We start from the raw sequence: 25,617 nt of genomic DNA on the forward strand, positions 1-25,617 counted from the left end.
TGGATGCATTTTGCCATCCATTCAGACTCTGAGAAATCATGTTGACTTGCTGAGTCAAAATTTTGTTTTGAGCCAATATGGCATTCAGAGCATCAATTTCAAGAACTCCCTTCCACTGAGGCATCCCATTACTCATAGGATTCCTCTCAGAGGTGTACATGAATTGGTTATTTGCAACCATGTCAATGAGTTCTTGAGCTTCTGCATGCGTTTTCTTTAGGTGAATGGATCCACCTGCAGAATGGTCCAGTGACATCTTAGAAAACTCAGATAGACCATCATAGAATATATCCAAAATGGTCCACTCTGAAAACATGTCAGAAGGACACTTTTTGGTCAACTGCTTGTATCTTTCCCAAGCTCCATAGAGGGATTCACCATCTTTTTGCTTGAAGGTTTAAACATCCACTCTAAGCTTGCTCAGCTTTTGAGAAGGAAAGAACTTGGCCAAGAAGGCCGTGACCAGTTTATCCCAAGAGTCCAGGCTATCTTTAGGTTGTGAGTCCAACCATGTTCTAGCCTTGTCTCTTACAGCAAAAGGAAAAAGCATGAGCCTGTAGACTTCAGGATCTACTCCATTAGTCTTAACAGTATCACATATCTGCAAGAACTCAGTTAAAAACTGATAGGGATCTTCTGATGGAAGTCCATGAAACTTGCAGTTCTGTTGCATTAGAGCAACTAGTTGAGGCTTCAGCTCAAAATTGTTTGCTCCAATGGCAGGAATTGAGATGCTTCTTCTATAAAAATTAGAAGTAGGTGTAGTATAATCACCAAGCATCCTCCTTGCATTATTATTGGGTTCGGCCATGTCTCCTTCTTTTTCGAGATTCTCTGTAAGGTTTTCTCTGAATTGTTGCGCTTAAGCTTCTCTTAGCTTCTTCTTCAGAGTCCTTTCAGGTTCAGGATCTGCTTCAACAAGAATGTCCTTGTCCTTGCTCCTGCTCATATAAAAAAGAAGAGAACAGAAAAGGAAGAGGAATCCTCTATATCACAGTATAGAGATTTCTTTATGTGAGTAGAAGAAAAGAAGAATAAGAATGAGAAGAGAAAAATTCGAACACAGAGGAGAAGATAGGGTTCGAATTTTTAGATGAAAAGAAGAGTTAGTAAATGAATAAATAAAAAGAGATGAGAGGGAGAGAATTTTGAAAATTATTTTTTTAAAAAAAAGTTAGTGATTTTCGAAAATTAAGAGAAGAAATAAAATTAAAATTAAAATTTGAAACAATTAGTTAATTAAAAAGAATTTTGAAAAAGAGTGAGGGTAATTTTCGAAAATTAGAAAGAGAAAAGTAGTTAGGTGGTTTTGAAAAAGATAAGAAACAAACAAAAAGTCAATTAGTTAGTTGAAAAAGATTTGAAAATCAATTTTGAAAAAAATAAGAAGTTGAAAAAAATTTTTGAAATTGATTTTGAAAAAGATATGTTTGAAAAGATATGATTGAAAAAAGATAAGATTTTGAAATTTATTTTGAAAAAGATTTGAAAAAATAAATTTAGAAAGATTTGATTTTTAAAATTAAAATTGATTACTTGACTAACAAGAAACTAAAAGATATGATTCTAAAATTTAAAGATTGAACCTTTCTTAACAAGAAAGTAACAAACTTCAAATTTTTTAATCAATCACATTAATTGTTAGTAAATTTTTTGAAAATTATAAAATTAAGAAAAATATTTTGAAATCAATTTTTAAAATTTTCGAAAATAATAAAAAATGAAAAAGATTTGATTTTTGAAAAAGATTTTGAAAAGATAAGATTTTTAAAATTGAAATCTTGACTTGACTAACAAGAAACAACTTATTTTAAAAAATTTTGACTAAGTTAACCCAAAGATTTCGAAATTTATGAGAGAAATAAGGAAAAGATATTTTTTGATTTTTCAATTTTTAATGAGGAGAGAAAAAACACAAATATGACCCAAAACATGAAAATTTTGGATCAAAACCAATGATGCATGCGAGAACACTATGAATGTCAAGATGAACACCAAGAACACTTTGAAGATCATGATGAACATTAAGAACTTATTTTTGAAAAATTTTCAAGAAAAAAAAACATGCAAGACACCAAACTTAGAAATTTTTAAAGTTTAGACACTATGGATTAAAAAAATGCATATGAAAAACAACAAAAGACACAAAACAAGAAAATATGAAGATCAAACAAGAAGACTTATCAAGAACAACTTGAAGATCATGAAGAATGCAATGCATAAATTTTTCGAAAAAAATGCATAAATTTTAAAAACATGCAATTGACACCAAACTTAAAAATTGACACTAAACTCAAACAAGAAACACAAAATATTTTTTGTTTTTATGATTTTATAATTTTTTGTATTTTTGTTTTCAAAAATTATTTTGGAAAAACGAAAAAAAGAAAAATTTTAAAAGATTTTTGAAAACTTTTTGAAAAGAAAATTACCTAATCTGAGCAACAAGATGAACCGTCAGTTGTCCAAACTCGAACAATCCCCGGCAATGGCGCCAAAAACTTGGTGCACGAAATTGTGATCTCAATGGCGCCAACAACTTGGTACGCACAATTGTAATATCACTTTTTTTCACAACTTCGCACAACTAACCAACAAGTGCACTGGGTCATCCAAGTAATAAACCTTACGTGAGTAAGGGTCGATCCCACGGAGATTGTTGGTATGAAGCAAGCTATGGTCATCTTGTAATTCTTAGTCAGGCGATTCTAATGGTTATAATGGTTTTCAAAAATATAAAGGATAAATAAAGCATAAAATAAAGATAGAGATACTTATGTAATTCATTGGTGGGAATTTCAGATAAGCGCATTAAGATACTGTATTCCTTTTGAATCTCTGCTTTCCTATTGCTTTCATCCAATCATTCTTACTCCTTTCCATGGCAAGCTGTATGTTCGGGTTTCACTGGCGTCAATGGCTACCTCCCGTTCTCTCAGTAAAAATGGTCCAAATGCTCTGTCACAGCATGGCTAATCATCTGTCGATTCTCGATCATGTTGGAATAGAATCAAGTGATTCTTTTGCGTTTGTCACTACGCCCAACACTCGCGAGTTTGAAGCTCGTCACAATCATCCCATCTCAGATCCTACTAGGAATACCACAGACAAGGTTTATACTTTCCGGATCTTAGGAATGGCCGCCAATAATTCTAGCTTATACCACGAAGACTCCAATCTTTCAGAATGGAGGCTAAGAGATATGCGCTCGATCTAAGGTAGAACGGAAGTGGTTGTCAGGCACGCGTTCATAGGTGAGAATGATGATGAGTGTCACGGATCATCACATTCATCATGTTGAAATGCAGCGAATATCTTAGAATAAGAATAAGCTGAATTGAATAGAAGAATAATAGTAATTGCATTAATACTCGAGGAACAGCAGAGCTCCACACCTTAATCTATGGTGTGTAGAAACTCAACCGTTGAAAATACATAAGAACAAGGTCCAGGCATGGCCGAATGGCCAGCGTCCCCAAATGACATATGAATTCAAAAATAGGGAAAAAGACTCGGTTAAAGGACACTTAGTACAATAGTAAAAAGTTCTATTTATACTAAACTAGCTACTAAGGTTTACAGAAATAAGTCTAAGTGCAGAAATCCACTTCTGGGGTCCACTTTGGTGTGTGCTTGGGCTGAGCTAGATCTTTACACGTGCAGAGACTTCTCTTGGGGTTAAACGCCAAGTTGTAACCTGTTTTTGGCGTTTAACTCTGGTTTGTGACGTGTTTCTGGCGTTTTACTCCAGAATGCAGCATAGAACTGGCGTTGAATGCCAGTTTGCGTCATCTAAACTAGAATAAAGTATGGACTATTATATATTTCTGAAAAGCCCTGGATGTCTACTTTCCAACGCAGTTGAGAGCGTTCCTTTTGATTTTCTGTAGCTTTAAAAAATCCGTTTTAAGTACAAGGATGTCAGAATCCAATAGCATCAGCAGTCCTTTGTCAGTCTCCTATCAGATTTTTCCTCAGATCCCTCAATTTCAGCCAGAAAATACCTGAAATCACAGAAAAACACACAAACTCATAGTAAAGTCCAAAAATGTGAATTTTGCATAAAAACTAATAAAAACATCCCTAAAATTAGCTAGATCCTACTAAAAACTATCTAAAAACAATGCGAAAAAGTGTATAAATTATCCGCTCATCATAACACCAAACTTAAATTGTTGTTTGTCGTCCCCAAGCAACTGAAAATCAAATAGGATAAAAAAAAGAGAATATACTATAAATCCCAAAATATCAATGAATATTAGTTCTAATTAGATGAGCGGGACTTGTAGCTTTTTGCTTCTGAACAGTTTTGGCATCTCACTTTATCCTTTAGAAGTTTAGAATGATTGGCATCCATAGGAACTCAGAGTTCAGATAGTGTTATTGATTCTCCTAGTTAAGTATGTTGATTCTTAAACACAGCTACTTTTATGAGTCTTGGCCGTGGCCCTAAGCACTTTGTTTTCCAGTATTACCACCGGATAAATAAATGCCACAAACACATGACTAGGTGAACCTTTTCAGATTGTGACTCAGCTTTGCTAAAGTCCCCAGTTAGAGGTGTCCAGATCTCTTAAGCACACTCTTTTTGCTTTGGATCATGACTTTAACCACTCAGTCTCAAGCTTTTCACTTGGACCTGCATGCCACAAGCACATGGTTAGGGACAGCTTGATTTAGCCGCTTAGGCCTGGATTTTATTTCCTTGGGCCCTCCTATCCATTGATACTCAAAGCCTTGGATCCTTTTTACCTTTGCCTTTTGGTTTTAAGGGCTATTGGCTTTTTCTACTTGCTTTTTCTTTTTCTTTCTTTAAATTTTTTTCGCCACTTTTTTTTGCAAGCTTTGTTCTTCACTGCTATTTCTTGCTTCAAGAATCAATTTCATGATTTTTCAGATTATCAATAACATTTCTCTTTGTCATCATTCTTTCAAGAGCTAACAATTTTAACATCATAAACAACAAGATAAAAAATATGCACTGTTCAAGCATTCATTCAGAAAACAGAAAGTATTGTCACCACATCAATATAATTAAACTAATTTCAAGGATAAATTTGAAACTCATGTACTTCTTGTTCTTTTTTATTAAAAACATTTTTCATTTAAGAAAGGTGAAGGATTCATGGAATTATTCATAGCCTTAAGACATAGACACTAGACACTAATGATCATGTAATAAAGACACAAACATAGACAAACATGAAGCTTAAAAACCGAAAAATAGAGATATAAGAACAAGGAAGTTTAAAGAATGAGCCCACCTTAGTGATGGTGGCGCCTTCTTCTTGAAGGACCAATGGTGTTCTTGAGCTCCTCTATGTCTCTTCCTTGCCTTTGTTGCTCCTCTCTCATAGCTCTTTGATCTTCTCTAATCTCATTGAGAATGATAGAGTGTTCTTGGTGTTCCACTGATGATTGAATTTTTGACGGTTTAGAATTTCACTAATAAAATCTCGTTGTAAAGTATAGTTTCTAAACCAAACAATAATCCTTTCATACAAAAATTTGTTTGTCACAAGTACAAACCCTTAAAATCTATAAACCGAAGTATTTAAACCTTGGGTCGTTCTCCCTAGGATTTACAATAAAGTGTCTTGTTATTGGTTGTGAGTTATTTTGGGGTTTTTGAGATTATAGACAAGAATTATAAATGGCAAAGGAAATAAACTAACAACTAACAAAGCTCTTGGCAAGATATGAGAACTAGAAGTCCTATCCTAGTTATCCTTCTCAATTGTGATGAGAATTGTGTATTGCTCCCACTTAGTTAACCTCTAACCATGGAGGAAAGTCAAGTGGATGAATTAACTTGATTCCTCAAGTCCTAATCAACTCCTAAAGGAAAGACTAGCTTTAGAGGCATTCAAATCAATTAGCAACTTCTAATTATCAACCAACAAAAGAATTAGATAACTCAAGAGTCACTAATTACTCTACCTAGGCCAAGAGGAACAAAACCTACACTAAAATCCAACCAAGCATTTCATCAAACACTTGGAAGGCACAAAAGAAAAGCAAAGCAAATTGACAACAAGAAGATAATCTAACAACAATTATTGAAAGAAATTAACAACAACAATCAAAAGAAACACAATTATTATGAATTACCTTGAATTGAATTGAAAGAAAGTAGAAGGAACAATACTAGATCTACAACAAAATATAAGAACAACATAAAAGAGATTACACCAAAAGAATAGGAGAAGAATGAATGTAACTACAAGGAATTGAGAAGATAGAAGTAGAAGAAGATAAATCTAAATCTAGATCTAAGAACTAAACCTAATCCTAATCTTAATTCTAGAGAGAAGAGAGAGCTTCTCTCTCTAGAAACTACTTCTAACTACTTCTAAACTAATGGTTAAAAGTTAGTTGATTCCTCTTCAATCCTTGGCTTAAATAGCATCATAAATGAGTTGGATTGGGCCCACAAGGCTTCTAAAATCACTGGCCACATGTTGCATTAAGTGGGTCATGTGCCAGCATCGGCGCGTCCGCGTACCGTGCACGTGCGCGCCCCTATGCGCGATGTAACTATGACAAATCTTATATCGTTTCGAAGCCCCGGATGTTAGCTTTCTAACCCAACTAGAACCGCATCATTTGGACCTCTGTAGCTCAAGTTATGGTCGTTTAAGTGCGAAGAGGTCGGCTTGACAGCTTTCCGGTTCTTTCATTTCTTCATGAGTTCTCCAACTTTTCATGCTTCTTTCTTCATTCCCTTGATCCAATCTTTGCCTCCTAAACCTTAAATCACTTAACAAACATATCAAGGCATCTAATGGAATCAAGGAGAATTAGATTTAGCTATTTTAAGACCTAAAAAGCATGTTTTCACTCTTAAGCGCAATTAAAGGAGAAGTTATAAAACCACACTATTTCATTGAATAAATGTGGGTAAAAGGTGATAAAATCCCTTAAATCAAGCACAAGATAAACCCTACAAATGGGGTTTATCAACCTCCCCACACTTAAACCAAGCATGTCCTCATGCTTAAGCCAAGAGAGAAACAAAGGGTATCAACATTTATTCAATGTAAATAAACTATATGCAACCTAAACTATATGCAACTAAATGCAAAATGGTTTTACCTACTTGGTTAAAAATAAATCAATCTCCAAGACATACATGAACAAGTAGGGCTTAAATCATATAACGATTCATGAGTCCTACCAATTGAAGTATAAACATGAAGTTCATATAGACTTGCAAGAAGAACGCTCGTGAAAGCCGGGAATCAAGGAATTGAGCATCGAACCCTCACCGGAAGTGTTTGCACTCTAGTCGCTCAAGTGTTTAGGGTTGATTCTCTCAATTCTCCCCTAATCATGCTTTCCAAGATTTGTTTTTCTTCTAACAATCAACAATTATTCAATGCATGCATACATGTATCATGAGGTCTTTTCTTTAGGTTGTAATGGGGCTAGGGTTAAGGTAGGATGCATATTTGGTCAAGTGAGCTTGAAGTTTGAATCTTTGATAGGCTTAGACTTCCCACCTAACCTATGACATCCTATACAATTAAGTTCTAACCTAACTACCCATTTTTCACTTTTCCACATACTCATGCATTCCCTTTTCATTTCACAACACATATGCATTGACTTTTATTTGAGCATTACTTTGGGGCATTTTGTCCCCTTTTTTATTTCTTTCTTTTTCTTCTTTTTTTCTTCTTTCTTTTTCTATATTTTTTTCTTTTCCATATTGTTTTTCTTTTTTTTCTTTTCTTTTTCTTTTGTTTTTTTTTTCTTTCTTCCTATATACAAGAGTATCAATGCATAAGGTTTTACAATTGATCAATACATGAGTATGTACCCAATTTCCAATAATTTCAATAAAAATACAAAACTACCTTTTTATTCACCCAATGTCCCAAGGTTCCCACACTTGAATGATACTCACATACACTAGACTAAGCTAATCAAAGATCCAAATAAGGACTTTTATTGTTTTCCGCTTTTAAGGCTTGTAATGTGCTAAATTAAGAACAAAGTGGGTTAATCGTAGGCTCAAATTTGCTAACAATAGAAGATAAAAGGTAAGGCTATTTGGGTAAGTGAGCTAATGAAATGATGGCCTCAATCATATAAATGCATGAATACAAGGAATAATGGGACATATAGATTCAAACAAATCAAAGATTACAATCATAGAAAGAGAACAATTACACACAAGAAGGAAAATAAGTGGTTATAAGATGTAACCACACAATTAGGCTCAAATCTCACAAGCTTGTGTTCTTAGCTCAAAAACCATGTTCCAAAATACATTCTTTCAAGCAAGTTCAACAAATTTTCTTTTTCAAATTGGTAGGTTACCCTAGAACGGTTTCTTGGAAAAGAAATCATCATCCTAACCAAGTAGTCCTAATAAAAAGAAGTGGTAAAAATATGTACAAATTCTAACTAACATGCAACCTATCATACAATGCAATAGCTAATCTAACAAAGAAAATAAAAATTTGGTGTTGAAAAGGAAATTGTTACCCATGGAGATCGGTCGGACGACCTCCCCACACTTGAAGATTGCACCGTCCTCGGTGCATGCAAAGAAGAGCAAGGTGGATGGGTTGCTACAATTGATGAGCTCCTTCAAAAGGTTGTGCGGATGACTTGTTTGTTGCCCCATTTAGAAACTTTTTCTTTTTTTTCTGGTGGCCAACCTAAAAGGAAAGAAAAGGAAAGAAAATTAAGCCTATAACAAAGATATCAAGGCAATTAGAACATAGACGGGGGCTAATGCCAAATAAGAGTATGATTCTCTACTACATGTTAGCTAAGCATGTAGAGGAGGAAACAATAAGAGAAAATGGCATATCAATGATACTTGATGCAAGAGTAAAGTTAAAGCATGAAAAACATATTGAGCATCAAGATCAAATAAGAATTGACACAAACAAGATTAGTGATAAGCATGAGGGCATTTGGTCCCAACCTAACTCAATGATGATGAAGCACAAAAACAAAGGATAATAAGTTAGGAAGGACTAAAGCACTACCTTGTGTGTGGAACAAAACATTTCAATTAATGTTAAACAGGTCACAAAGCACCAAGATAAAGCAAGAGAGTCTCAATAATTGAGTATAAGACTTCAACACCATTATTGAAATGACTTAAAAAAAAACGAAAACATGCTACAAAAACTAAATGAAAATGGGAAGAGTAGAAGCATGCGAATGTGATAAGCAAAAGAAAATGGAAGGGGAGAAAAAAACTCTTTTTTTTTTACCGACGCGTGCGCGTCATGCACGTTTACGCGTCAATGGGCATATTGGTTGAAGGACACGTACGCGCCAGGTGCGCGCACGCGTGCATCGAGTTAGGCCGGAGGCATAATGTCGGCCCAAGTCTGGCACAACTCTCGGGTAAAAGTACCGGGGGTGCAGATTGTGCAATCAACGCGCGCGCGCACAGTGTGCGTGCGCGTGCATTGCGAATTTAAGATCATGTGCGCGTACGCGCCAAGTGCGCGCACGCGTGCATAGACTTGTGCCCTAGGCCCAATGTTCGCACAGTGCAGGCCTGACTCTCGGGTTTTTGGCTGGGGTCGAATTTTTTTGCATCCACGCGTACGCGTACAGTGCGCGTCCGTGTGGATGGTCAAAAAAATGCTCAGGTGCGCGTACGCGTTATGTGCGTGCACGTGTGGATGGTGTTTTGTTTTTCAAAATTTTTTTTTTCTAAGTTCTTGCACCAATCCAAGCCTTTCCATCCTCCAAACAGCTACCAAAACACCCTAAAACCTTATTTATCATATTATACTTCTAACTAAACTTAACAAACCAGTAAAAACATGAAATTAAACTAATTTTACCAATATTTACAAAGAAAGAAAATGAAAAGATGTTACCATGGTGGGGTGTCTCCCACCTAGCACTTTTGTTTATTGTCCTTAAGTTGGACTTATGGGGAGCTCCTCTCAAGGTGGCTTGTGCTTGTACTCATCTTGGAACTCCCACCAATACTTGGTTCTCCATTGTGCCCCAAGACTTCTTATTTGTTGCACCAAGTGTTGATGGAGTTCTTCACAAGCTTGGGGCTCCCAAAGTTGATCCTCATGTATACCAGGATCCCATATCTTGTTTCTACACCCATCTTTAAGTTGATCATTATTAGTCCATGTGGGTGGCATGACCTTAGAATTCTCAAAGAAGCTTCCAAACAACTTCCTAGACCCATGCAATTTGGTTCTACACCAACCATTGCTCTTGAATTTTGAGCTTACAACCGTCATGAGCTGAGAATGATGTTTCCAACCACTACACAACTCTCTTATACTTTTAACTCCACAAAGAGCTCTAAGTTGACCATCATTTTCAATTAAACCATATTCAAGTGAGAAAGTAAAGTTTAGGGATAAGAGTTTTACCCACTTGAATGTTGTGTTGGATGGTGACTTGGGGAGGGAGACCTCCCCACACTTAGACAATGCAAGGTCTACTTCTTTAGGCTCTTCTTTGGTTGTTTCCACTTCTTCGCAAGCTTTTTCAATTTCAACCTTTTCCCCTTTTTCACTTGGCTTGGTGTTATCTTCAAGAACTTCATCTTGCCCAATGGGAGGTGATTCAATTTTGGATAGGAATTTATTGATGAATGAATCCATCTCTTGATCAACCTCTTCATATTCTTCAATTTCAATATACACCATGCCAACTTTTTCCTCTTGGTAGCTCTCTTTTGATTCACTCTCTTCTTCATTGTTCACCAAGGGTATGAGAGGTTGTGCACACTCTTCTATAATTTCAACTCCATGTCCAATGGGAGAGGATTCCATTGTAGAGAGAAATTCATCCATGATTGAATCCATCTCTTGCTAAGCCTCTTCCAAGTCTCCAACGATGATATGCCTTGGAGGTTGCGCACCCTCCTCAACATCAATTTCAAGCTTCTTGGAAGGGTGCTCCATGATGCTACATTCCCTTGAACTTTCAACATCTCCTAAATCTCTCAACCACCTCTTCTTTTTCTTCAATGATCATAGGCTCCTCCAATTGTTCCAACACAAAACTTGGTTCTCCCTTCTCTACCAGATTGTCCAATTTCTCCTTCATACTTTGCTCTTCTTTAGGTTTTTCGCATGTGGCTACGGAAGTATCTTGAGTGTTAAAACATTGGTAGGCTAAAGAGTGCACTACCTTAGTCAAGTTGGTCACAAAATCAAGTGTATCCCGCTTCATGGCCTCTTGTCCTTGAAGTAACAAAGTGAGAGAATCGTCTATTGGGGCTTGGGGTGGGTAGGAAGGCTCATCATTTTGGAGAGAGGGTTCATAAGAGGAAGGTGGTTCTTCTTGGTAAGGTTGTGGAGATTGTGTGTATTGAGGTGGTTTTTAGGAGTAATCTTGATAGGGTTGTGGTTGTTCTAAGGGTTCTTGCTCATAATGGTCATAAGAGTATGGTATGGGTGATTCGTTATATGATGGATATGGGTCATAGGGCGGTGTTTGGTAATGAAAGGCTTGTGAGAATGATTGAGGTTCACGTTGAGGATGAGATTCATAGGCATATGATGGTGGTTGTTGAGTGTCACAAAAAGATTCATCATAGCCGTTAAATTGGCATGCATTAGGATGGAAATTATACCTATAAGTATCCGGAGGTTGTTGCCAATAGGAGTGATCAATTCCTTGAGGCTTCTCCCATCTTTGTTGGTTCCATCCATAATGAGTGTCATTATTGAAGTGCACATTTCCTACAACATAATTAGAACCAAACTCATAGCCAAAATGAGAATTCATAGTGGAAAAACAAATTAAAACTAACAAAATCTAGTAAACAAGCAAAAGACAAGCTATTTACAATATTCACATATGTACAATAACCAATAACATAACATCATTGCAAATCCCCGGCAACGGCGCCATTTTGATGATTGGATTTTTGACGGCTTAGAATTTCACTAATAAAATCTCGTTGTAAAGTATAGTTTCTAAACCAAACAATAATCCTTTCATACAAAAATTTGTTTGTCACAAGTACAAACCCCTAAAATCTATAAACCGAAGTATTTAAACCTCGGGTCGTTCTCCCTAGGATTTAAAATAAAGTGTCTTGTTATTGGTTGTGAGTTATTTTGGGGTTTTTGAGATTATAGACAAGAATTATAAATGTCAAAGGAAATAAACTAACAACTAACAAAGCTCTTGGCAAGATATGAGAACTAGAAGTCCTATCCTAGTTATCCTTCTCAATTGTGATGAGAATTGTGTATTGCTCCCACTTAGTTAACCTCTAACCATGGAGGAAAGTCAAGTGAATGAATTAATTTGATTCCTCAAGTCCTAATCAACTCCTAAAGGAAAGACTAGCTTTAGAGGCATTCAAATCAATTAGCAACTTCTAATTATCAACCAACAAAAGAATTAGATAACTCAAGAGTCACTAATTACTCTACCTAGGCCAAGAGGAACAAAACCTACACTAAAATCCAACCAAGCATTTCATCAAACACTTGGAAGGCACAAAAGAAAAGCAAAGCAAATTGACAACAAGAAGAGAATCTAACAACAATTATTGAAAGAAATTAACAACAACAATCAAAAGAAACACAATTATTATGAATTACCTTGAATTGAATTGAAAGAAAGTAGAAGGAACAATACTAGATCTACAACAAAATATAAGAACAACATAAAAGAGATTACACCAAAAGAATAGGAGAAGAATGAATGTAACTACAAGGAATTGAGAAGATAGAAGAAGAAGAAGATAAATCTAAATCTAGATCTAAGAACTAAACCTAATCCTAATCCTAATTCTAGAGAGAAGAGAGAGCTTCTCTCTCTAGAAACTACTTCTAACTACTTCTAAACTAATGGTTAAAAGTTAGTTGATCCTCTTCAATCCTTGGCTTAAATAGCATCAGAAATGAGTTGGATTGGGCCCACAAGGCTTCTAAAATCGCTGGCCACATGTTGCATTAAGTGGGTCATGTGCCACCATCGGCGCGTCCGTGTACCGTGTGCGTGCGCGCCCCTATGCGCGATGCAACTATGACAAATCTTATATCGTTTTGAAGCCCCGGATGTTAGCTTTCTAACCCAACTAGAACCGCATCATTTGGACCTCTGTAGCTCAAGTTATGGTCGTTTAAGTGCGAAGAGGTCGGCTTGACAGCTTTCCGGTTCTTTCATTTCTTCATGAGTTCTCCAACTTTTCATGCTTCTTTCTTCATTCCCTTGATCCAATCTTTGCCTCCTAAACCTTAAATCACTTAACAAACATATCAAGGCATCTAATGGAATCAAGGAGAATTAGATTTAGCTATTTTAAGACCTAAAAAGTATGTTTTCACTCTTAAGCGCAATTAAAGGAGAAGTTATAAAACCATGCTATTTCATTGAATAAATGTGGGTAAAAGGTGATAAAATCCCTTAAATCAAGCACAAGATAAACTCTACAAATGGGGTTTATCATCCACCCTTAATTGGTTCATGTCATGACTCAATCCTTCTAGAGAAGTGTTGAGTTGTTCCCAATAGTTGTTTGGAGGAAAATGCATCCCTTGAGGCATCTCAGGGATTTCTTGATGATGAGCTTCCTCATGCGTCTCTTGAGATCCATGGATAGGCTCTCTTATTTGCTCCATCCTCTTCTTAGTGATGGGCTTGTCCTCTTCAATGAGGATGTCTCCTTCTATTACAACTCCAGCTAAGTTACATAGATGGCAAATGAGATGAGGAAAAGCTAGCCTTGCCAAAGTGGAGGGCTTTTTTCGGATACTTTGTAGAGTTCTAAAGAGATGACTTCATGAACTTCTACTTCCTCTCCAATCATGATGCTATGGATCATGATGGCCCGATCCACAGTTACTTCGGATCAGTTGCTAGTGGGGATGATGGAGCGTTGGATGAACTTCAACCATCCTCTAGCCACAGGCTTAAGGTCTAGTCTTCTTAATTGAACCGGATTGCCTCTTGAGTCTCTTTTCCATTGAGCTCCTTCCATACATATGTCCATGAGGACTTGGTCCAACCTTTGATCAAAGTTGACCCTTCTAGTGTAGGGGCGTGCGTTTTCTTGCATTATTGGCAAGTGGAATGCCAACCTTACGTTCTCCGGACTGAAATCTAAGCATTTTTCCCGAACCATTGTAAGGTAATTCTTTGGATTCGGGTTCATACTTTGATCATGGTTCCTAGTGATTCATGAATTGGCATAGAACTCTTGAACCATTAAGATTCTTGACTTGTTGAATGGGGTTGGTAAGAACTTCCCAACCTCTTCTTTGGATCTCATGTCGGATCTTTGGATACTCATTTTTCTTGAGCATGAAAGAGACCTCAGGGATCACTTTTTTCTTGGCCACAACTTTATAGAAGTGGTCTTGATGGGCTTTTGAGATGAATCTCTCCATCTTTCATGACTCAGAGGTGGAAGTAATTGCCTTCCCTTTCCTCTTTCTTGAGGCTTCTCTGGCCTTAGGTGCCATCAATGGTTATGGAAAAATAAAAAAAAAGTTATGCTTTTACCACACCAAACTTAGAATATTGCTCGCCCTCGAGAAAAAGAAGAAAGAATAGAAGAAGAAGAAGAAGAAGAAGAAGAAGAAGAAGAAGAAGAAGAAAAAGAAGAAGAAGAAGAAGAAGAAGAAGAAGAAGAAGAAGAGATGGAGGAGAGGGAGAGATGTGTGGGTTTCGGCCAAGGGGGAGAAGAGAGGGTTGTGTTATGTGAAAATGAAGGAGGATGGAGGGGTTTATATAGTGGAGGGAGAGGGGTTTGGTTTCGGCCATTTAGGGTGGGTTTGGGTGGGAAAGAGATTTTGAATTTGAAAATAGATGGGGTTTATGGGAAAGAGTGGATGGATGTGATTGGTGAAAAGGTAATGGGGAAGAGAGATTGAGGTGATTGGTGAAGCGTATAGTGTTATTGGATTATGTGAAAAAGAGAGAAGTGGGGTTGGTGGGGATCTTGTGGGATCCACAGATCCTGAGGTGATCCTGTGGGTCCACAGATCTTGAGGTGTCAAGGATTTCTCATTCCTGCACCTTTTAGGTGTGTAAAACGCCCTCTGTATGCAATCCTGGCGTTTAACGCCAGACTGATGCTTGTTTCTGGCGTTAAACACCCAAATGTAGCCTGTTTATGGCGTTTAACGCTAGGCTGATGCTTGTTTCTGGTGTTAAACACCAGCTTGGTGCTTGTTTTTGGAGTTAAACGCCAGACAGATGCTTGTTTCTGGCGTTTAAATGCCAGACAGCTCTTCCTCCAGAGTGTGCTTTTTCTTCTGCTATTTTTGATTCTGTTTTTAATTTTTGTAATTGTTTTGTGACTCCACATGATCATAAACATAATAAAACATAAAAGAACAATAGAAATATAGATAAATAAAAATTGGGTTGCCTCCCAATAAGCGCTTCTTTAATGTCAATAGCTTGACAGTGAGCTCTCATGGAACTTCACAGATGTTTAGAGCATTGTTGGGACCTCCCAACACCAAACTTAGAGTTTGAATGTGGGGGTTCAACACCAAACTTAGAGTTTGGTTGTGGCCTCCCAACACCATACTTAGAGTTTGATTGTAGGGGGCTTTGTTTGACTCTGTATTGAGAGAAGCTTATCGTGCCTCTTTTCCATGTTTACAGAAGGATAACCTTGAGCTTTAAACACAAGGTAGTCCCCATTCAATTGAAGGACTAGTTCACCTCTGTCAACATCAATCACAGCTTTTGCTGTGGCTAGAAAGGGTCTTCCAAGAATGATGGATTCATTCTCATCCTTTCCAGTGTCTAAGATTATGAAATTAGCAGGGATGTAAAGGCCTTTAACCTTTACCAACACGTCCTCTACCAATCCATAAGCTTGTTTTATTGACTTGTCTGCCATCTCTAATGAGATTCTTGCAGCTTATACCTCATAGATCCTCAATTTCTCCATTACAGAGAGTGGTATAAGATTTATACCTGACCCCAGGTCACACAAAGCCTTCTCAAAGGTCATGGTACCTATGGTACAGTGTATTAAGAATTTACTAGGATCTTGTTTCTTTTGAGGTAGAGTTTGCTGAACCTATGTATTTAGTTCACTAAAGAGCAAGGGAGGTTCACTTTCCCAAGTCTCATTACCAAACAACTTGGCATTTAGCTTCATGATGGCTCCTAGATATTGAGCAACTTGCTCTTCAATTACATCTTCGTCCTCTTCAAAGGAAAAATAGTTCTCAAAGCTCATGAATAGCAGAAGAGAGTTTAATGGGATCTCTACGGTCTCTATATGAGCCTCAGATTCCTTTAGGTCCTCAATAGGGAACTCTTTTCTGTCTGGAGGACGTCCCATGAGGTCTTCCTCATTGGGATTCACGTCCTCCCCTTCCTCTTTGAATTCGGCCATTTTGATTATATCAATGGCCTTGCACTCTCTTTTTGGATTCTTTTCTGTATTGCTTGAGAGAGTACTAGGAGGAGTTTCAGTAATTTTCTTACTCAGCTGGCCCACTTGTGCCTCCAAATTTCTAATGGAGGACCTTGTTTCACTCATGAAACTTAAAGTGGCCTTAGATAGATCAGAGACTATGTTCGCTAAGCTAGAGGGGCTCTGCTCAGAATTCTCTGTCTGTTGCTAAGAAGATGATGTAAACGGCTTGCTATTGCTAAACATGTTTCTTCCACCATTATTAAATCCTTGTTGAGGCTTTTGTTGATCCTTCCATGAGAAATTTGGATGATTTCTCCATGAGGAATTATAGGTGTTTCCATAGGGTTCACCCATGTAATTCACCTCTGCCATTGCACGGTTCTCAGGATCATAAGCTTCTTCTTCAGAAGATGCCTCTTTAGTACTGTTGGATGCATTTTGCCATCCATTCAGACTCTGAGAAATCATGTTGACTTGCTGAGTCAACATTTTGTTCTGAGCCAATATGGCATTCAGAGCATCAATTTCAAGAACTCCCTTCCTCTGAGGCATCATATTACTCATAGGATTCCTCTCAGAGGTGTACATGAATTGGTTATTTGCAACCATGTTAATGAGTTCTTGAGCTTCTGCAGGCGTTTTCTTTAGGTGAATGGATCCACCTGCAGAATGGTTCAGTGACATCTTAGAAAACTCAGATAGACCATCATAGAATATATTCAAAATGGTCCACTCTGAAAACATGTCAGAAGGACACTTTTTGGTCAACTGCTTGTATCTTTCCCAAGCTCCATAGAGGGATTCACCATCTTTTTGTTTGAAGGTTTGAACATCCACTCTAAGCTTGCTCAGCTTTTGAGGAGGAAAGAACTTGGCCAAGAAGGCCGTGACCAGTTTATCCTAAGAGTCTAGGCTATCTTTAGGTTGTGAGTCCAACCATGTTCTAGCCTTGTCTCTTACAGCAAAAGGAAAAAGCATGAGCCTGTAGAATTCAGGATCTACTCCATTAGTCTTAACAGTATCACATATCTACAAGAACTCAGTTAAAAAATGATAGGGATCTTCTGCTGGAAGTCCATGAAACTTGCAGTTCTGTTGTATTAGAGCAACTAGTTGAGGCTTCAACTAAAAATTGTTTGCTCCAATGGCAGGAATTGAGATGCTTCTTCTATAAAAATTGGAAGTAGGTGTAGTATAATCACCAAGCATCCTCCTTGCATTATTATTGGGTTTGGCCATGTCTCCTTCTTTTTCGAGATTCTCTGTAAGGTTTTTTCTGAATTGTTGCGCTTTAGCTTCTCTTAGCTTCTTCTTCAGAGTCCTTTCAGGTTCAGGATCTGCTTCAACAAGAATGTCCTTGTCCTTGCTCCTGCTCATATAAAAAAGAAGAGAACAGAAAAGGAAGAGGAATCCTCTATATCATAGTATAGAGATTCCTTTATGTGAGTAGAAGAAAAGAAGAATAAGAATGAGAAGAGAAAAATTCGAACACAGAGGAGAAGATAGGGTTCAAATTTTTAGATGAAGAGAAGAGTTAGTAAATGAATAAATAAAAAGAGATGAGAGGGAGAGAATTTCGAAAATTATTTTTTTTAAAAAAAGTTAGTGATTTTCGAAAATTAAGAGAAGAAATAAAATTAAAATTAAAATTTGAAACAATTAGTTAATTAAAAAGAATTTTGAAAAAGAGTGAGGGTGATTTTCGAAAATTAGAAAGAGAAAAGTAGTTAGGTAGTTTTGAAAAAGATAAGAAACAAACAAAAAGTCAATTAGTTAGTTGAAAAAGATTTGAAAATCAATTTTGAATAAAAATAAGAAGTTGGAAAAGATTTTGAAATTGATTTTGAAAAAGATATGATTTGAAAAAGATATGTTTGAAAAGATATGATTGAAAAAATATAAGATTTTGAAATGTATTTTGAAAAAGGAAATTTAGAAAGATTTTATTTTTAAAATTAAAATTGATTACTTGACTAACAAGAAACTAAAAGATATGATTCTAAAATTTAAAGATTGAACCTTTCTTATCAAGAAAGTAACAAACTTCAAATTTTTTAATCAATCACATTAATTGTTAGTAAAATTTTTGAAAATTATAAAATTAAGAAAAAGATTTTGAAATCAATTTTTAAAATTTTTGAAAATAATAAAAAATGAAAAAGATTTGATTTTTGAAAAAGATTTTGAAAAGATAAGATTTTTAAAATTGAAATCTTGACTTGACTAACAAGAAACAACTTATTTTAAAAAATTTTGACTAAGTCAACCCAAAGATTTCGAAATTTATGAGAGAAATAAGAAAAAGATATTTTTTGATTTTTCAATTTTTAATGAGGAGAGAAAAAACACAAATATGACCCAAAACATGAAAATTTTGGATCAAAACTAATGATGCATGCGAGAACACTATGAATGTCAAGATGAACACCAAGAACACTTTGAAGATCATGATGAACATCAAGAACTTATTTTTGAAAAAATTTCAAGAAAAAAAAAACATGCAAGACACCAAACTTAGAAATTTTTAAAAATTTAGACACTATGGATTAAAAAAATGCATATGAAAAACAACAAAAGACACAAAACAAGAAAATATGAAGATCAAACAAGAAGACTTATCAAGAACAAATTGAAGATCATGAAGAATGCAATGCATGAATTTTTCGAAAAAAAATACATAAATTTTAAAAACATGCAATTGACACCAAACTTAAAAATTGACACTAAACTCAAACAAGAAACACAAAATATTTTTTGTTTTTATGATTTTATAATTTTTTGTATTTTTTTTTTTTGAAAATTATTTTGGAAAAACGAAAAAGAAGAAAAATTTTAAAAGATTTTTGAAAACTTTTTGAAAAGAAAATTACCTAATCTGAGCAACAAGATGAACCGTCAGTTGTCCAAACTCGAACAATCCCCGGCAACGGCGCCAAAAACTTGGTGCACGAAATTGTGATCTCAATGGCGCCAACAACTTGGTACGCACAATTGTAATATCACTCTTTTTCACAACTTCGCACAACTAACCAGCAAGTGCACTGGGTCGTCCAAGTAATAAACCTTACGTGAGTAAGGGTCGATCCCACGGAGATTGTTGGTATGAAGCAAGCTATGGTCATCTTGTAATTCTCAGTCAAGCGATTCTAATGGTTATAATGGTTTTCAAAAATATAAAGGATAAATAAAGCATAAAATAAAGATAGAGATACTTATGTAATTCATTGGTGGAAATTTCAGATAAGCGCATGAAGATACTGTATTTCTTTTGAATCTCTGATTTCCTACTGCTTTCATCCAATCATTCTTACTCCTTTCCATGGCAAGCTGTATGTTCGGGTTTCACCGGCATCAATGGCTACCTCCCGTCCTCTCAATAAAAATGGTCCAAATGCTCTGTCACAGCACGGCTAATCATCTGTCGGTTCTCGATCATGTTGGAATAGAATCCAGTGATTCTTTTGCGTCTATCACTACGCCCAACACTCGCGAGTTTGAAGCTCGTCACAGTCATCCCATCTCAGATCCTACTCGGAATACCACAGACAAGGTTTAGACTTTCCGGATCTTAGGAATGGCAGCCAATAATTCTAGCTTATACCACAAAGACTCCGATCTTTCGAAATGGAGGCTAAGAGATACGCGCTCGATCTAAGGTAGAACGGAAGTGGTTGTCAGGCATGCGTTCATAGATGAGAATGATGATGAGTGTCACGGATCATCACATTCATCATGTTGAAGTGCAGCGAATATCTTAGAATAAGAATAAGCTGAATTGAATAGAAGAATAATAGTAATTGCATTAATACTCGAGGAACAGCAGAGCTCCACACCTTAATCTATGGTGTGTAGAAACTCAACCGTTGAAAATACATAAGAACAAGGTCCAAGCATGGCCGAATGGCCAGCCTCCCCAAATGACATATGAATTCGAAAATAAGGAAAAAGACTCGGTCAAAAGACACTTAGTACAATAGTAAAAATTTCTATTTATACTAAACTAGCTACTAGGGTTAAACGCCAAGTTGTGACGTGTTTCTGGCATTTTACTCCAGAATGCAGCATGGAACTGGTGTTGAACGCCAGTTTGCGTCATCTAAACTTGAATAAAGTATGGACTATTATATATTGCTGGAAAGCCCTGGATGTCTAACTTCCAACACAGTTGAGAGCGCGCCATTTGGAGTTCTGTAGCTCTAGAAAATCTATTTTGAGTGCAGGGAGGTCAGAATCCAACAGCATCAGCAGTCCTTTGTCAGCCTCCTATCAGATTTTTTCTCAAGTCCCTCAATTTCAGCCAGAAAATACCTGAAATCACAGAAAAACACACAAACTCATAGTAAAGTCAAGAAATGTAAATTTTGCATAAAAACTAATAAAAACATCCCTAAAAGTAGCTAGATCCTACTAAAAATGACCTAAAAACAATGCTAAAAAGCGTATAAATTATCCGCTCATCAGTAACTACCTGATGTCTTACTTGATGATATTCATAAAATGATGATGCAATTTTAGTGGGGTCAAAGGGGAGATAAGAAATGGTTGTAGTGGATCAGATGCGATATTATTTTCAGAGAGAAGAAGTTGGGGGGGACTTGGTTTTAAGGACCTGTAAACTTACAACCTAGCTATGCTAGGAAAATAGGGTTGGAGACTTGCTACAAAGCCTTACTCATTGAGCTTTGAACCAAGTATTTCAAATATTCAAGCTATTATGGAAAATAACTCATCTTGGACATAGAGAAGTTTACTAGAGCACACAAAATTTTTGAAAAAAGGACTTCTCTGGAAAGTGGGTAGAGAAGATCAAATCAATATCTATGAGGACCTGTGGATAAAAGAGTATAATTTTATTTGGAGAGACAGTCAGAATAGTAATCAAACAAACATTCATTGAGTTTCACAATAAATTAATTAGAATAGACAATGGAACCAAGAATTAATACATGAATTGTTCAGCCCAGATATCTCAACAACAATTATGCAGACAAAAATTGAAGGGAAAGACATGCTTACTTGGTCGAGAGAGAAGTCAAGTTGCTATTCAATCTCCAGTGCATATAACATAACTTATCAGTTCTTCCATCCCCCAATAGAGCAGTTGTCGGACCGTTGTCGAAATCTGAACTTCTGGAATTCAATTTGGAACTTACAATGCCCGCCTAAAATAAAGGTCTTCGTTTGGAGAGTGATGCATGATAGACTTCCGATGAATCAACGAATTTTTCAAAGAATATGAGTAAGGGATGTTGCTTGCCCAAGATGTCACCAAAGGAAAGAAACAATTACCCACTGTTTACTTAGCTGTCCAAAAGTTGAAGACACTTGGAGGTTGGTAGGATTTCATATAGTAACTGCAATGGGTGTTGATGAGCCCATTTGAAAATGATGGACTGAAATTGCAAAATTATTAGAAAGACTGTATCGTTATAAAAAGGAGGTAGCGAAGGTAGCAACTTTACTCTATCTAATTTAGAAGAATCAAAACCAATGGATATTTGAAGGACGTCGTCTCTTATCACAACAACTCATCTCTGCTGCATGCTCTTCGGTGGAGGAATATGATTCTAAACTCTCTTCTTTCTCTTATTAATGTTGTTTATCTCTCTGTACTATTGGTGGTGATAAACCCAAGTGCACTTTGTCTTTTGGCTTTTCTTTGATTATGTTAATGTCTTATTAGACCATTATTTTATCATAAATAAAATCTTATTTTTGTCCAGAAAAAAATAACAACACAAAAAAATACTTATCCATTGAGGATGATCTAAATATTCATAATATGTTCTTGAGGTAATGTAAAATCATGAACTATTTTTTTCACTAATTTTTTTACTTACACACTCAACCTCCTTCTTCTTCTTCTTCCTCGATCTTCTTCTTTCCTCAAACATAAACGCTGGTATTATTATAAAGTGTACTCACCTTCAACCAAACGCAATATGTGTTATAAAGACCAAGCTCACCTCCTTCAAGCACACGTGTCACACACATAAGCGTCTTTTCTGTCAATGCAAGTAATGTTTTGTTCTGATACACTGCCAAATGCAGGTTAGATTTGGCATGTCTCAAGATGGTCAAACTGGATATTTGCTCTGTATGCAGGGAACAAGGACGCCTTTCAATGTTTGGATGTCTCTTCCTGCAAAATGCAACATCCTTTTTTTTGTGTCAATCGTGGAGTACGTTTTGTATCTCTTTGTAATTGCAGGTTTACATGTGCAAAATAAACCATCCACCAACATATTTAAATTATTTCATTTTTATCCATTATTAAATTAATTTCTTATTGGAGATACTAAGGTTATATTTGTTTGAAGGGAAAATAGAAGGAAAGAAAAGAGAGAAAAGAAAATAGGAAGAAAAATGATTATTTTTCATTGTTTGGTTGAGGAAAGAAATTAGAGAAAATAGAAAAGGGATGAAAAAAATTGGTGAGTGTTGGAAAAAAAAAGGAGAAAAAACTTGTTTTCTCTCTATACTTCCAATATTACTCCTTCATTTTTTTCAATATATTTTATAATACAAGAGTAAGATTGTCCTTTTATAACATTTCATTCCTTATTTTTCTTTTATCCAAACACATATAAAAAAATAAAAGTCCACTCAATTTCTTTTTTTTTTTATTTCTTTCCTTCTAATCAAACATAGCCTAATAGAATGTACTTAGAAAATTCTTTTGCTTACGTTAAAATCAAATTGTTGTTTATTCACATTTATAAATACTAGTATTTTTACCCGTAATAACATTACGGGAATATAGATTTTTTAAAATTATGGTCAATTTAGTTCTGACAGTATAGATTATGTATGGCACAAAATATTTATAAATCCAACTACTTTTACAAAAAAAAGTCGTAGGTTGACAAAAATTTTTGGCTAAGAAGACCAAGGTATCTGTACATAAAAAATTAAATAATAAAATTTTTAGTTATTATTTTTATATGAAAAAGTCTATTTTTTATTAATAATTAATTTTAACATTCGTTATCTAAAATTTAAAATAATTTAACGTGTATACTTTTATATTTAATTAGGTGTTAACTGTTAAGTCTGTTATATAAATAGAAATAATTAATTTTTATACTTTCTATTTAAAAATAATATTTTTTCCTGTGTATATAAAAATATAGTTAGATATTAGTATAAAAAATTATACTGATAGTTATAACATTAATTCAAAATTAATTTTTTTAAAAGAATTAAATTTTGATTCTAACTTTTAATTATAACATTAGTATTCTCTCCAAATTATATGTAATAAATATTTGAAAGAAGAGAAATAAAATTATAGATTAGAAAGATAAGCAGTAAAAATTTAAAACTAAATAAAAAAAACTAAAAAATTATGTATATAATAACAATAATAATATTATTTTTTATTAAAATCATATTATTTTGTTAATTTTATTTTCTGTAGAAGAAGAGAAAGATAGAAAAAATAGAGAATGAGAAAAAAAAGAGAGAAAAATAAAGATGAAGAATGAGAGTGAGAGTGAAAATTTGTTAATTTTGGAAGAAAAAAATTTATTTTAATTGTAAAAAAATATCGAATGACAAAAATAGTAGAGAGAATTAGAAAAACTGAGAGAGATAGATGAAAGAATTTAGGAAGGGAGTTTATTAATTTTGGAAAAAAATATTTTCTTTCAATCTTAATAAGAAAGTGTCATGTGACACAATTGATTATTAAATTATATAGTAATATATGATACATAATATAAGTATATTTCAATTTTAATTTTAATATTTTAATTTTAATTTTAATGCAATTAAAGAATGTCATGTTGCACATTTGATTGTCAAATTAGTAATTAGTCATTGATATTGATAATGATATATAAAATAGATAGAGTGGTTGAAGGAATGAGAGAAATAGAAAAAGGAAGGGGAAGAATAAGAGAACTCTTCGATTTTGGAGGGAAAGATTTGATTTCAATTGCAATAAGGGAATAACATATGACACATTTTTGTTGTAAAATTAGTAAGGAGGAGGAAATAATTCTTTAATTTTGGAGGGAAAGATTTAATTTCAATTATAATAAGAGAGTGATATGTAGTATATTTTGGTTGTAAAATTAGTAAGAAAAAAAGGAGAATTTCTTAATTTAAAAAAAAAGATTTAATTCTAATTATAATTAAAAAATGATATATAATACATTTTAGTTGTAAAATTAGAGATATAATATATAATAAATAGGGTAAAAAACTTATATAAGCCAAGGCAAGAAGTGTGTAACGTAAATACGCCAAACCGAAAATCGTTTCAGCAATAAGCCAAACACTATCTTTATGTAATTCGAACCAAGGTGGTTCGAACTACAAACCTTAATAATTCGAACCAGGGTGGTTCGAATTAGGGGAGAGGAAGTTTGAACGTAATTCGAACCAAGGTGGTTCGAACTCTTCTTGCACGTAATTCGAACTGGCCTAGCTCGAATTATTCATTGGAAACCAAACCATGTAATTCGAACCAAGCTGGTTCGAATTACCCTTGGCGTGCTCCTTCATAATTCGAACCAAGGTGGTTCGAATTATGGGTGATTCGGCTATATAAGGAGTTCGAATCACCCTCATTCGAACTATTATTCCTACCCCCTACCCCACAAAATCTCAGAGAAAACGACCCAGATTCTCTCCGAGGAAGACCTGAACGGAATACTCTGCTCATGGGGGACGATCCGGCACGGTTATATCGCTTGGACAGAGTCGCTCATATAGCCGGGGTCATCAACGAGGAGGTTAGTACGGAAATATTTTTTATTCTAGCGGTATTTGTGCCTTAGTGGTTTTGCATGTGGGTTAGATGGTGGTTTATGTTAGTGGTTTATGCTAGTGGTTTATGTAGGTGGTTTATGTTAGTGGTTTAAGTTAGCGGTTTAAGTTAGTGGTTTATGCTAGTGGTTTAAGTTAGTGGTTTCTGTTGGTGGTTTATGTTAGTGGTTTATGTTAGTGGTTTATGTAGGTGGTTTATGTTAGTGGTTTAAGTTAGCGGTTTAAGTTAGTGGTTTATGCTAGTGGTTTAAGTTAGTGGTTTCTGTTGGTGGTTTATGTTGGTGGTTTATGTTAGCGGTTTTTGCGAGTGGTTTATGCAAGCGGTTTATGTTAGTGGTTTAGGGTAGGTGGTTTTCGTTAGTGGTTTTATGTTGGTGATTTGTTTGACTTTTTTTTATGGTAGTTGTTTTACCCTAGCTCTTTTACGTAAACCGGTTTAGTTAAGCTGTTTTTTGTTAGTGGATCTCGTTATGCTGGTTTATTTT

General features: G+C 35.2%; 2 non-coding genes across 2 annotated transcripts; both read left to right on the plus strand.

Moving 5' to 3' along the window:
* The first annotated feature begins 314 nt into the window (after positions 1-314).
* Positions 315-418, plus strand: LOC130958436 (small nucleolar RNA R71). The gene has a single exon (XR_009077558.1). It is a non-coding gene; the product is annotated as a small nucleolar RNA R71 (small nucleolar RNA).
* Positions 419-17,099: 16,681 nt separating this feature from the next.
* Positions 17,100-17,203, plus strand: LOC130958904 (small nucleolar RNA R71). The gene has a single exon (XR_009078006.1). It is a non-coding gene; the product is annotated as a small nucleolar RNA R71 (small nucleolar RNA).
* The last annotated feature ends 8,414 nt before the right edge of the window (positions 17,204-25,617 follow it).

The sequence above is a fragment of the Arachis stenosperma genome, chromosome 10 (assembly GCF_014773155.1).
Source record: "Arachis stenosperma cultivar V10309 chromosome 10, arast.V10309.gnm1.PFL2, whole genome shotgun sequence".
Classification (NCBI taxonomy): Eukaryota; Viridiplantae; Streptophyta; class Magnoliopsida; order Fabales; family Fabaceae; genus Arachis; species Arachis stenosperma.